Raw genomic sequence first — 14,541 nt, 5'->3', positions numbered from 1 at the left:
ACTTTAAACCCTGACTTTATGCAGAAACAAGGAAACAGCAGCTGTGGTCAAATATGAATAGCAACTTTGGGTAAGATTTATGGTTGCCAGGATTCTGATTTGAAATAAAAAATCCTTGGATATAAGAAAATGAATAACCTCTAGCTAGCTATAATTATTACTATTTATTAATATCAAATTTCAGGAATCATGTTATTTCTGATGCTTATGGTAGCTTTGGGAAATAATATTGTTATCTCTTTTTAGAGTTGAGAAAACTGAGCCTTATAAAGTATCAGTAATTTCGCTAGAGTTATTCATATATAAATGTCAGGGAAGAGGTTCTCATGTAGTTTGGCTTTCCTTGGTACGTAATGAAGTACTCTGGAACTCTATGATTCAAACAACAACCATTTCATTGCCTTCCATAGTTCTGTGAACTGTCCAGGTTGAGTTGAACATCTTTGTTACTCCATGTTATACTGGGTGAGTTTGCATTACTTGGGATTATGGCTAAGCTAGAATATATCCAAGTACTTGATGCTTATGTATAGGGCTTGGGTGGACTTGGCCTTGAATGCAAAGATGGCTTGATTGTCTCCATGTAATTTTAGAGCATCTCCCTGTCCACATGGCCTATTCATGGAGTCCTTATAATTAAATGGGAGCTTAAAGCATGCTTTCACTCACTCCTCAAGTATACAGAGGAGATTCTGCCATTCTATCTTAGAGCTTAGGCCTATAAATGACATGATGTTATGTGTATGTGTGCAAGTACAGAAGCCTAAGGGCCTGGGCACTGTCCCAGAGATTTTTTTTTGTCCAAGGGTAGCACTTAAACTACAGCTTCACTTCTGGCTTTTTTGATACCTAATTGGAGATAAAAATCTCTTTGACTTTTCTGCCTGTTCTGGATTCGAACTATGATCCTCAGATCTCAGCCTCCTGAGTAGCTAAGATTACTGTAGTGAGCTACTGGCACTCAGCTACAATGTGTCCTTTTGGGTAAGATGGGACATGGATTGGCCCAATTCCAGTGATTTTCATGCACAAAGATATGAAAACCTTTATTTGTTGTTGACTGAGGTCCATTTCAGGAGTTATACAACCATACTGTATAATTTCAAACCAGACAATAGTTTTACTAAGTTTCTCCACTATGGTTTTCTTTCCATGAGAGAAAGGATGAATCTGTACTTTCTTTCCTTTTACATGTGTATCTCTAGCCTCTAGCATAGGACCTAGAATATAACACATGATCTGTCAGTATTCTTTAGTGAACTATTATTACTGAATGTTTAAGACATATTATACTAGGAATCATCATAAGCATAGATAGGTGAGGTACTTCCCTAGAAGTGAATTTGCGTAGGCTTGAAACAAATTTGGTAAAATAATATTTCCATTGATGATTGGAGATAAACCAAGAGGGAAAGATTATTTCCTTGTTCTTTAGAGTGCATATATTATCAACAAAAGGATTTCATGTCTTTTCATGTACTTTACTTTCATTAATCCATTTAACTCTCAAAAACACTGCAATGTAAGGGCAGTAGTTGTTTGATATCTTGTTGAGATTGGGCATAGTATCCTGTTGATACCAAAATCATATGTAGATGCTGAAACCCCTTACATGGAATGGAGAAGTATTTGCATCTAAGCTGTGCCTACCCTCTCAATCCGCCAAACAATTTCTAGAATATTTATAATATTTAACACAATGCCATGTAAAAGTTGTTATATTGTATACAAAGCAATGGCAAAAATTTAATGGTTCATACATATTCATTATAGATACCATGTTCTTGGTCATAATATTTTTAGTCCATGGTTGATTAGATTGGTAGATGGATGCAGAAACAGTGAACACAGAAGGGCAACTATTTTATTATTTTCCTCATTTTATAAATAAGGAAGCTGAGGAATAGAAAGGAAATAAAGCTCACATAGCTCACATAGCTAGTCAGTGGCATGGGTAGAAATTGATTCACCTCATTTTTCTATTGTGTATTATGACTGTCCTACATTTAATGCTGCCTTTTTTCCCAAGTGAAAATTGGCAATGGTTCATGTGATATTCTGATCAGGAAAATTAAACATGGGTCAATATTAACAACATTGACTATTTATAGGGTTTACAAACATTGGTAAATGCAACAGAATTTATAGGCAACAGATGTCTGAAAGGGAAGGAAAATTTCCCTCTGGTATGGCCCGAACAACTTCCAGATTCCATGCCTTTATCTAAGGAGGATTTCTTTTTTTATTTACTCACTAAATAAGCTTCTCCTTTTATTGGAATGCTAGAAGTAAAAGCTTATTTGTCAAAATATGCCTTAAGAGGTTATCTGTTATTTCTTTCATCACTAAATTTTATATTTATCTTGTTTGTTCATTTCATATTTTGATAAACTTTTTACCAGCTTTTTAAATTTTGATATTTATTGTGATATAGAGAGGGGTTACAGTTACATAAGTCAAATATTGCATACATTTCTTTTTGAACAGTGTCATTTCTTCGCTCATTTTCTCCCAGTTTTTCCCTCCCAATCCTCTCTTCTCCTATGTTGTATAGTTTATTTTCAACATAGTGTCTAGTGAATATCACTGATGAATTAGGTCACCCTCTGGTGTGAGTCTCAAGCTACTTCTGTTGTGCTGAGGAATATTTGGCTATGCTTGGGTCAGAGGGAAATGACATTTACAGACTCCTGTGACAGAGAGAGCTGGGGTGATTTAAGAATATGGAGTGTGACAAAAGTCTAGATGGGAAAACAATAGTGTAAGAAATTTCAAGAGAAGAATTTTATTTTTCCTCTCAAATCTTATTCTCAGAAATAAGAGAGGTCAGGTGTATGTTGTCTTTTCAAAGCAACATCATCTTACATGAAGCAAACATAGTGACTGACACAATCATATGCATATATACTTAGATGTGATTTGGGGTCTGGAAGGGCTAGGTCCTCATCACTTTGGAGTCACTTCAACATTAAGAGATACTAAAATGAATGAAGTAGAGAGGGACACGAGAGTTGGAGGATTGAGAAACTCCACCTACCTCATGATTCTTTTTTTTTAATTTGCTTTAATAGAATTCATCTAGTCTTAGCATTGAATGATATCCATTCATATATCTGAGGGGAAAAGACAAAAATACACATCTTAAACATACATACCTCTTTGAACATTGAGATGGCTGACTGGCAGTTGGATGTTTTATAATCATAGAATTGAGATTATTCTTACTGGGAAATTTCACTCAGAGAAGGGTAGATACATCAAGTCAGAAGCTGAGGACAGGAGTCTTTGTCCATTCAGACCAGAAGCATCTGTAAAATTGAAGTTATAGAAATATAGAATCAACTGCTAATAATGTTTTAAAAATACTTATGGATTGGTTTTCTTAATTCTTTCTGAAAGTCACCATGAGCCAACCTAGAAAGCTTGATTATGTATCATCAACAGGCAGAATCCCCACAGGAGGCAGACACTCTGCTTGTCAGATCTATCCCTTTGTATCCTCCACCACTTCCAAGAGTGTAACTTAATCTCCATCCATCCTTACCCGAGCTGTGTTCAATGTCTTTAGTAATATTCTACTGAATAGCCACATCCTCTTTTGTGTAACTTCTTTATATAATCTTAGAAACCACTGAAACTTTTACTAAACATAAATAATATGGAAATTTTCTTCAGTCAATCATGTTTACTGACAAAATCCTATGGGCTAAGCCAAATCTTAGACATGTACACCTTAGCTCGTATTATCAATAGGCAAGAACACTTTTCAGGGGGTTTTCTAAATGTGTCTTTTTCTTCCTTATTTCAAAAAAAATAATAACAAAAAAACAAAGCATCCGTTTGAAAAATGAAGTTGATTCTTTTATTGCTGATGGCGACAACAGAAAAATAATCTACCCATCTATAGATATCTTTCCAAAATGAATCTCCCCAGAACATTGAGATGCCCTTCAGAAGTATTAAAGGTATATGGAGAAGGGCTAATTTAATTCTTTTTCACAGATTTGTCACTGAAGCTAAGGTGATGGAAAGAGATCAAGAGTTGCTCTGATGAGGGAATTCCAGATCTTTTGATTCATTGGGTAAAGATCTCTAAAGAATACATTTCAGTATATCAAAACTATTCAGAGAGAAATAAAAAAACTTATATATATATATATATATATTTTCTTGGATACCCTTTCCTGAGGTGTCTAAAATTCAGGCATAGGAGCCTTTCTGAGTTTGATGCTTGTCCACTGTGATGTGATGTGAGGTATGGGAATGTATGCAGGTTTCAGCAGTGAGATACACAGCAACTGCAGCAGCTCTGCAACCTATCACAGGAGACTGATGCAGAAGGTGAAAGACAACCAAGCAATTAACCCAGAATGAATGGGGAATCTTCAAGGATAACATTCTGTCATCTCAGAAGTATGACACACACTCTTGGAAGAAAGAGAGTGCAGGTGCTTTCAGCTGTGAAGACAAAATACAAGCATGTGAACTAAATAATAGAAAAAAATGAAACTAAAATAAACAGTATTAGGAGACACATAAACATTTACCAAGTTTGAAGGCTGTAGAGACACTAAAAGGAGGAGACATTCATATTAGGTTTTAATTCTCAGTGTTCCTAGAGGAAAAGAAGAGAGACGATAATAGTCAACCAAAAAACAGGTGGCCTTTCTAGTCTTGATTATGTCTTTCTAAGTGGACCTCTTTTTTTCCTCTTCCTCCATCATTTCTGCATACTCCTCTGTCTTTATTCATAACAAAGACTGTATGGGTTATTTTCTAAAACTCTGCATTTGCTCTTAGTACTCTGGTACTTTTTAAAAGAGTCCTGGAGCAAATCCAGCAGGAATTTTGAAGTCCTAATGGATGCCTGATGTTTGCGGTTGAAAACCAAGATTTTCATAGCTATTGTGCAAATTCTGTACTATGGAGTAATTGTGAGAGAGCGACTGCCCTTGACAGCTGCATTTCTGAAATGGGAAATTGGGGTTCCCAGAGTACACATATGATACAACTTCCTGGTGGCCATGATAATGAAGTTGCTGAGTACAAAGCTATCATTTGGCCCTGCTGTATCTGAGGCATTGACAGCTTAAAAGTTCCCAGGGATCATCAGGTGCTCTTTTGGACCATGTTCCTTTTCGGAATCAAGAATCTTTGCCTGAAATTAGAGGTGATGTGATGCTCTAATGGCAGTTCGTCTTAGCCACTCAGCTTGAAGCTTACTATTGAAGCTATACTTTGGCAGTGTCACTCTTTGCTCCCCTCTTTATTAAGCTTCTGTATTGTCTTTTATTGGTCCCTGATAAATTGAGATGGAGAAAGATTGAAAGCCTTGAAGTTGCCTGACACTTTCAGCCTCCAAGCTCTGGCTGCTAAAATGGAAGAGTTATTATGCTCAATTATAATATGATGTCATAATTAGATAGTTTTTGCAACAACATTTTCTATTTTCATATTTAGAGAAAGGAAGATATCATGATAACTTCAGGGGAACTAAGGCATCAGTATGGTCTCAAAAGGACTTCCTTCTTGATTAGTTAGAGAACTTTGATAGTCAATTTGCTCCATTAGATAGTATAGCTCCATTAAGCTTGATGTTTTATATGTCAAGAATTACATAAATTATTTATCGAAGGTTTAATATGGTTCTGCCGTCATTCTGTATTTCCTGAATATCTGTACTTAAAAATTTACACATTTCTTTATGAATCATGATCCCATATCAAATCGTGATTAATGTTGGATCCAGTTTTCTGAATCCTGCAGGCCAGCTTTTTATATTTGAAAATGATACCCCTAGATTTTAACATTTTCTGATGCTGAACATTTTATCATCAGCCTTTAGGTCAAAGAGCTTTTGAAATCATGTTACTTCATCATTTTTGCAGGAAGATAAAAATACTCATGATAAATCTTGGTTTTGGTTTATTTACCAACATGTTTTCAAAATTTGACTTTTGAATATTGAAAAAATCTTAACTTTATTGAAGGTCATGTACTATTTTAGGTCCCAAGGTCAGAAACAGAAGAGGATCTTATCCTGTTCATACTATGCTCTCCTGTGGTGGAGGAGACAGAAAATAAACTCATAAATAAATAATCTTCATTATAAAAAAAGTGCTATAGAGTAAACAGGCCAATGGTACCAAGAGGTAGAGAACTAAGAGGGGTTGCGGTTTCCAAAGAAAAGCAGAGGAGCTTCCTTTATGCTTGGTCAAAAGTCAACTAGGTGAGAATCTGCAAATGATAATTTCAGAAAGACAATAAAGGTATGGCTAATATATGTTAGTACTGAACATTGTTCCTTGGACTTTCCTTATTTTCTTTGTAAATGAAGGAGCTAGAAGCAGAAAGTAGAGATGTGGTGGGCCATCACAGCAGAGACTCTGAAGGAAATGATGGTTGATCTGAAGCAGAGAATATTAGGTAAGACTTGGCTAGGTGAGGTGAATACATCCCTCAAGTCCATCCCCCAGCCCCTCTCCTTTGCCTCTTTTAGCTGCAGAAGAAAACCAGTGCACAGTATGTCCTCTTAGCCTCCCTCACTATAGGAATACCATGTCTTTCACTTTCTGAAGTGTTTCAGTTTTTTCTTTTTTCTCTAAAATAACTTCCCTAGGTTTTGTGTTCCTATTTTTTTAAGTATAGAATCAGTCTCAGCTGAGGAGTTTCACCCATCTGCTTCCTTTCAAACATTCACTCAAAAATATGAAGCCAGGACCTACTCTGTGAAAAGAACTTTCTAGCACTTGAGATAAAACAGTGGCCAAGACAAAGACTTGCTCTTAACAAACTTATATTCTGGTTGAGGGAGATTAAAATAAAATGAAACGTACCTCCACCAGTCCCTACCTACGTGAAAATTAAATGCCATGAAAGATGAGATAGACAGAGCGGCTGCTATTTTATTATTTTACAAGGCAGTAAGAGAAACCTTCTTCAACAGACAAAATTCAGAAAGAGATCATGAAACACCTAAAGAAAGTAAAAGAGAAAGAAAGGACAAGACATGTAGACATGTGGACATGGAGAGAGGAGGCATTCTAGGCTGAGAGACTAGCAAGTGCAAAACCTGAGGCAGCAAATCCATTGTACAGTAGCAATTATGTAAGAATTTTTGATGAGGCCATGAAGATGCTCTGAACCCAGTTTTAGAAAGCTTGCTTAGAGGAAATGCACACACTAAAATAGGGCCTATGGAAAAGAAGCAACTTTGGACAAAAAAACATGATGACTTAGGTTTTGGATATATTGAGTTGAAGTTGTCTATAGGGACATCAGGTATTATTATTGACTAAATATCAAGTTTATATATATATATATATATATATATATATTTGGGGATGGAGTTCTGAAAGAGAACACTTGGCAAAGCTTATGGATCTTCTAATCCTTAAAATGTCAATGGAAGTTGAAACCAGATGATGGGTAACGTTCTGGGAAAACACAAAGACAAGAGAGCTAAGACAGAACATGTTGTGATGTAAACTCTGCCTGTCTCCCCAAACCACAAAAATGGCAAATTTAAATGAACTCCAGGAAATGAAACCAAGAGGTCTTTTCTTTGTTAAAAAATGGCAAATTTAGGCAGACCATAGCTAGAGTTTTCCCTTCTATATATCTCTAGAAACTAACCAGAGTAGGGCCTTGGGAAATAAAGCCATGATAATGTTCTCACCAGGTTTTATATTGGATAAATTGTTGCTTCTACACATGGAAAGTTCTCTTGCCTTTAAAGGCTGCCTTTTGTTAATTTTGTTGTGAAATGGCAGGAAATGAAATATGCCTTTATCTTGTCCTAGCTGTGAGTCCCTGTGATGTACAGGATATGAAAACCATGTAAGCTTTCATGCCAAGACACATGCCAAACACCTGGGTCATATATGGAAATTTTGTGAGGGTATGCATCTCTCAATCTCTTATGCTCTAGCTTGGATGTCATTCACAAAATTTCCACACATGACCCATTGGCCAAGACTAGTCATCCAACAGGGATATAAATGGTGTAACTGCAATTTTAATTTATTGTTGATGAAAACATATGATGGTAAAATCACTTTGAATTGTTCTACAGATTTTACTTAAAATTAAATATACACATTCTTATAGTCCACCAATTTCACTCCAAGGTATTTGCACAAGAGAATTGCATATGTACATGCATTCACAAAAATATACACACCAACCTCATTCATTACTTATAAAACCAGAACACCCATGAGCTTTATAAACAATAAACTATGATGGACTTCCTCATTAGAGTACTACTTAGTAAAAGTAAATAAAACTATTCTAACAACAAGTAGATGAGTATTATACCGAACAAAAGAAGTCAAGCATAGAGTACGTACTATATCACATACCATATTGTTGAGATCAGGTAAAATTAATGTAAGATAACGGAAATAAAATGGGCTCTTGTTCAGATTAGTAACATTGGCTAGAAAGGGCCAGAAAACATTCTTTCAGTGGTGAGAGGAATATTCTCTAAATTTTATTGCAGTATGAATGAAGTTTTGTTTTTTTACATGCAAATTATACCTTAATAAAAAGTAAAGCTTGAAAGTATATAATTTTTAATAAAATTTCACTGATAGCAGGAAGATACATCTTGTAATCTCAGCATTTAGGAAACTAAGGCAAGAAGGTGGAGTTTGAGGACTTTATGAGCTATGTAACAAGATTCTATCTTTAAAAAACACAAAAATTTCATGCTAAAAATGTTCATTTGGTAAAATCCTATTAAGACTTTCAAGTCATGAATCTAAGGTACAAATATTTTCACACTATTTCTTTTGCTTAATATCTCAAAGAGTTAGTTAGCCACCATGAGTGTACAAAGAGAGATGCCATGAGATGGAAACAACTTGAAAAGAAAAAAAAAAAAAGCAAAGAAACACAAGTTTTTCTCCATTCCCCTTTTCTCTTTCAATTTGTGAAAAGAAGGAAGTCTCTTTTCAGCTGAATCTTATTAAGGCACCAAAGCATTGTGCAGCCAGATGAGAAAGCTGTGAATCAAAGGGTTCACGACACCTTCACTGACAACCCTCTCTCCAGGGCTCCAAGTGGAAAGGGAAAGGTGGTAGAGCCCCGCCCCTGCATTGTACCCCATCACCTGGCCTTGCTTCTCCAGCCTCCAGCCCCACCCACGGCAGCTCAGATGTACCTTAGAAGGTGAAGAATGTGACTTTGGGGAGAGTCCAGTCCATCTCAATTCAAAACCTCAAACTGAAGATAAAATTAGGAACTAAGATTTTTTTTAAACTCTAGTGGGAGTTAGATAGACTGGAAATCCCATTCACTTTATACTGTTAACTAGTATCTTCAAACTAGCAAGGTGGCATGCATTTTGGACCCGGCTTTTTCTTTCCTGTTTGTTTATTCCAAGGTATAACAACTGGTCACCTACTACGAGCAAACCTCTGTGTTTGCTTTGGAGGATGAACTGGAAACATGTAGAAGAAATAATGTTATTCTTAATGGTATTCTTAATGGGCAGTAGGTGCTTCAGTCTAAATCACACCGGACAATACAGAAAGTGGATGAGTGACTTTTTTATCTAGTTAAAATAATCAAGAAATCTGGGTGACCTTAGCAGTTTGATATGCATTTATGATGTTTATCCAAAATCGTTCACTGTTATACATTATATATCTTAAATATTACCCCCTGGATATGTCTAATATCAATGTCTAATATATCTGATGATGCATATGTTAATTGGAGGTTTTACTGCTTTGGTGAAAGCCTGCTGTTTTTCAGGCTCAGAGTACTTACCCTTCTGTTGTATTGGAGACAGATACGTTACATAAAATGGTTATGAGTAGCAAGAGTCCAACCACTTGAACTTCATGCTCATTCAAATTCAGGTATACATAGACAACTTTACAGGAGTAATAATGCTTTTGTTTGTGTGGTGTTGATAACCTCTAGAGTGAATATGCATGGGCTAATCTTGGAACCAAGATGATTGGAACATGGGGAGTAAAACCCACCCCTGATATGGGTGAAAATATTAAAAGTTATGACATTGGTTAAGATTCATTGTATTCATAAGCTGATTTGTTAAATGGAAGTTCCTTTGAACAACTGTCTACAATAGCAGGAGGTGGGGAAGAAAGGATACCCATAAAGGGGGGGGGGACACCCTTATAACTCCTGACTTTCTCTAATAGCACAACCGATAAGAGAGGAAACCTACCAGTGAGAAAGAAATCCAAATATTTGAACTTGTACAGAAGAGGGAGAGTAGCTATTAAAGGATAGGATTTGTTTGATTCCAGTATTGTGCCAAATCATCTGGGAACTCTGCTACCTTATGTAGTGGTGCCTGCTCAAAGCTGCCAAATGTACAGCTGTCTCTATAAGGATCAGAGCAGTCTAGTAGCAGAATATGGCTGCGGGGGACCATGTTTCCCCTGAATTCAAGAATGCCACCAGTTAACACATAAAATAGGAGTACCAAACAATTAATAAACCCATGAATAGTCTTTACATGTCTAAATAACAGGGTTACTGTGCATGAGGCCTTGGGAAGTGAGGTTGGTAAAGAAAATGGACAAACATTTGGGGAAGCCAAATGGCAACAAGGGAAGGACGCTGAAGATGAACGTGAAAGAGCACCTATGAGGAACTTCATGAACCTTTTGATTTGAAGGTGCAGATTTGGGTTTTGAAAAATGTCATTGGTTCTGCTATTATGATTGGTCCTTGTGTAGTCTAAGAAAGGGAAACTCACCTTCTGGGAGCCAGTATGAGCCCTACATTGTTCTCAATTGTTTCTTCCCTCAGTTTCTCCATGCTTAAGAAAAATAGCTCTGCTAAAAGCGCCTCAGGTCAGCTTTCATTTGTCTACATTTTTACATCTGTGAAAGATGTTCCATGTCCTTCCTATTGGTTGTTGTTTTAATTTAGCTTTTGCATAATAAGGCAGAGGGAATGAAAAAGGAAAGAAGAATGCAAAGGAAAAGACAGAAAAGAGAGAGAAGAGAGGAAGAAGGAAGGAGCCATCAAGTAGTTCTTAGGACTAAAAAAAATGGCATATTTGGTACCAGATATCATATGTAAGATATTCTCCCTGTTGAGTCATTTACAGAAACGGAAGGTTCCAGCTTCTAGGGTTGGAGGTTTCATGGAAGGTTAACTTCAGAAGGACATTGACAAATGGGCATTGCTTAGATAAGGAGAGATGAGACATGGTCACTTCTGATTGAGGAAAAAGCAGAGCAAAACACACAAGTAAAAAAAAAGTGTGGGGCATTACGTAAAATAAAAGAAAAATCTTTTTAGCTAGAACAGAACAGATTTACTTGTGTAAATGGGCTGAGTTAGCAATGGACTTAGAGTGATTTCTTTGCCAGTTTTCTCATTATTTCAAAGGGACCTAGTAGAATGATCTAGCCTCCTAACCACTCCAAGACTACCCTGTTCTTCAGAATGTAAATTTCCCGTTAGAAATTTATAAATGATCCGACTCTATCTGAGGCTCTTTTATCGAGAGCAGTTACCATTGTTTATATTAATAATATTAGTACGTGGCACCTGAACTCAAAATACCAGAGTGACACCATAAAACAATGCCTGAATAGTTCTGCCATTTTTTAAATCTGAGAACCTCAAAGTGCTTTGCAAACATTAATTAATTAAGGTTCAAAATTAATTAGCATGTATTAATTTTTCATTGTATAGAATAGAATTTGCAGCTTCATTGATTTTTACATGCTAATAAGCTTGAGTCTCTTACTTCCTTTTCTTTTTTTCTCTTTTGCCCTCCGCGTGTAAGTGGGTATACAGAAGGGACAAAAAAAAAGACTTATGGCATTTGGGAAAGTAGAATTTGATTTGAATTTGGACTTCTCAGCTGTCTGTGGCTGTGTTTTGTTTTTTAAAGGCTGACCCTACTGTACTGAAGACTGACTTCGTAGGGTCAGTTCTAACTTTGTTTGACACAGGAGAGCTGAACCAGGAGCTGAATTTTCATCTCCCATGGCTGCTTTTCCTCTCTCTTCTTGGCACACCATGCTTTTAACATTTTGCTATTGTCTTGACCTAGATTCATATGGAAATAGTGATACTGATGTCTGGACAAGATGTGGACAGTTTGTGATATGGTGTGGCTTAAATATCCATAAAAAAATGACCTGAGTGTCTAAAAGGAGGAAACTGCTGACAAATCAGATCTTTTCATGCTGGAGCTTGGCTTGAATAAATACACCCAAGGTTTTATAGCACTTTTTTTTTTTGGAGACTAGATAGAAAAAAAATAAAGATAAAAATGAAAAAGCAAATAAAGAATATACATGGGAATTAGAAATCGGAACACCCATCTTGGTTTATTTGATGACTTGCTTTTCTTCTTTTGTTTTAATCCTACTAGCTTTCAGCAGCAAAGCAGGATTTGGGAGTTTGTTTGTATTTACAATTGGTGTCTTAAAAGATTCATTATGAAATGTGTTGCTGTTTTGAAAAAGGAAGCTGAAGCCCAAGCTTGTGCCTGTTGGCTGAGCACACACAGCGTTTCCCATCTGTATTCTGTTCGGAGATCCTGACCCTGTGTGTCAAGGAACAGGTTGGGGATGTTATTGCTTACACATGTGTCTAGGAGCTGAGCTGGGCCTTGGTTTTGGGAGGCTTCCTTCTTTCAGGGTCAGGCCTAGGCCAGTGCGGATTTAGCCTCCTGGCCCTGATACACTGCACATGGCTCACATTCTCTATCCATTCACCCTGGCTGTGCCTCAGCTGCCAAGTCCACGTTCAGTCCTGACTGTTCAACAAGCTGTTCCATCCTGCCACAGAGAGTGCAGTCCATAATTCTCAGTAGGGGAGTTTTTTTACATTGGAAAGAGACAAATTTTCAGAGATCTACTTGTCCGTTTGCATGGTACCATCAGTCTATGGCACTGGGATAAATACTCCCTTGACTAAAGTGAAGTTAAATGCAGGCAGATAGAGGCAAGATTGGTGTAAGACAATCCTTTCTTAGGGTAGGGGTACTAAAGAAACTTTCAGTTTGAGAGAAAATTCTAAATTATTTGCTACAAACTAGAACATTCCTTGTTCTGATTTATGTCTATCAAGCATCTGGGCTCTACATTCCCCTACATGCCTACTTTTGTTAATGGTAGCATGGAAACAAGTTCTCACTCCTCTCCTGCTGGACACATTCTAACCATTCTTCAAGCTCCAACCTCTGTCCTCAATCCTTATTAAAGTTTACCTGTCCACCCAGCCCTCGGCTCTGTTCAGCCTCTGAACCCATGCAGCATTATTGTCTGAACTATTTGGCAATTAATCATGGGCAGCACTGTTGTGTGGCATCCTCTGTACTCTGTCATTATTAAATTCAAACAAACGAATCCTTCAGGTACCAAACAGCTTTTCTTTTTTAACTTTCTGCATCAGGGGCCAAATGTATGCTCTGAATTTTTGGTATATATCAAGAGGTGGTGAACACAATCTTAGTATTTTTTGATTATTTCAAAATACTAGGATAAGAAGAATCAATTATTTTAATCACTTATTAATGAAAAATATTATTGGCTGAGTTATACTTTTATAATATGGTATATATAATTCAAGTTTGCCATTTTTACTGAACCCAAGTTAGAAAAGCCCAGCAAATTAGAGTTGATTCAAGCAAACTAGATTTTGGAATGTGTCTAAAAATCCAAACAAATCTGTGATTCTGAGGTTGTTTTTTTTCCCCCCAGAGAAACTGAATGAGGACTGTTTTTCTGTGCCTCTGTGATTTTTAATTTTGTGGTGTGTAAAATGAATGCCTACGTTGATTATTAGAAGGGACAACTCCCCACTTTGAAAATTTATGTTACATAAATCCAGCTACACCCAGAGACTGACAGCTATGAATCAGTTGCTATTCTAAATTTTGCCAAATGAGATTGATTGGCTCAAACTGGATTACATAACCATACCAGATCCAACTGGCTATCACTAAGGGATAAAGCTATTTCAAAATATAGTCACTGAGGGCCCATCTTTGTGATGGGAGCCAAAACAGAGGCATAAAGATGATCAGAGTCTAGCCAGGAGCCTTCCTGTATTTGGAATACAGAGTATATTCATCATCTCCTAGATTTATTTTGTTTCAATCATCCATTCACTTGGTTAATAAATATTGGTTAATATTTGGTAGGCACACATTATAAGCACATAGTGCTTGAGAAGATAGAAAGAGAAAATTCAGAAACAAAATTTCCCAGGGTACATGGGATCTTAGGAGTGAGAGACATCATATTATAAACATTCTAGAACCAGGAATAACCCAAAAGAGAAAAATGGGAATAGGTTTTTATGAAAGAATCCATGAGAGGAAAGGAAGCCAACATGGACAAAATCTTCAACAAAGTATTTATGAGATAACATTTGGGATTGAAATGTCTTGGTGAGAAGAAGACATCTCTATAGAGGTATGGGGGAGGAATCTTACATGCAGAAGGATGAAACCAAGTAAGATTGATTTTTCTCAAAAACAGAAAGGAGGGTCATATGCCTTAAGAACATTGAACATGAGACTAAGTAGCA

This window comes from Dipodomys ordii, unplaced genomic scaffold (assembly GCF_000151885.1).
Source record: "Dipodomys ordii isolate 6190 unplaced genomic scaffold, Dord_2.0 Scaffold63, whole genome shotgun sequence".
Taxonomy (NCBI): domain Eukaryota; kingdom Metazoa; phylum Chordata; class Mammalia; order Rodentia; family Heteromyidae; genus Dipodomys; species Dipodomys ordii.
This window is presented reverse-complemented; position numbering follows the sequence as displayed.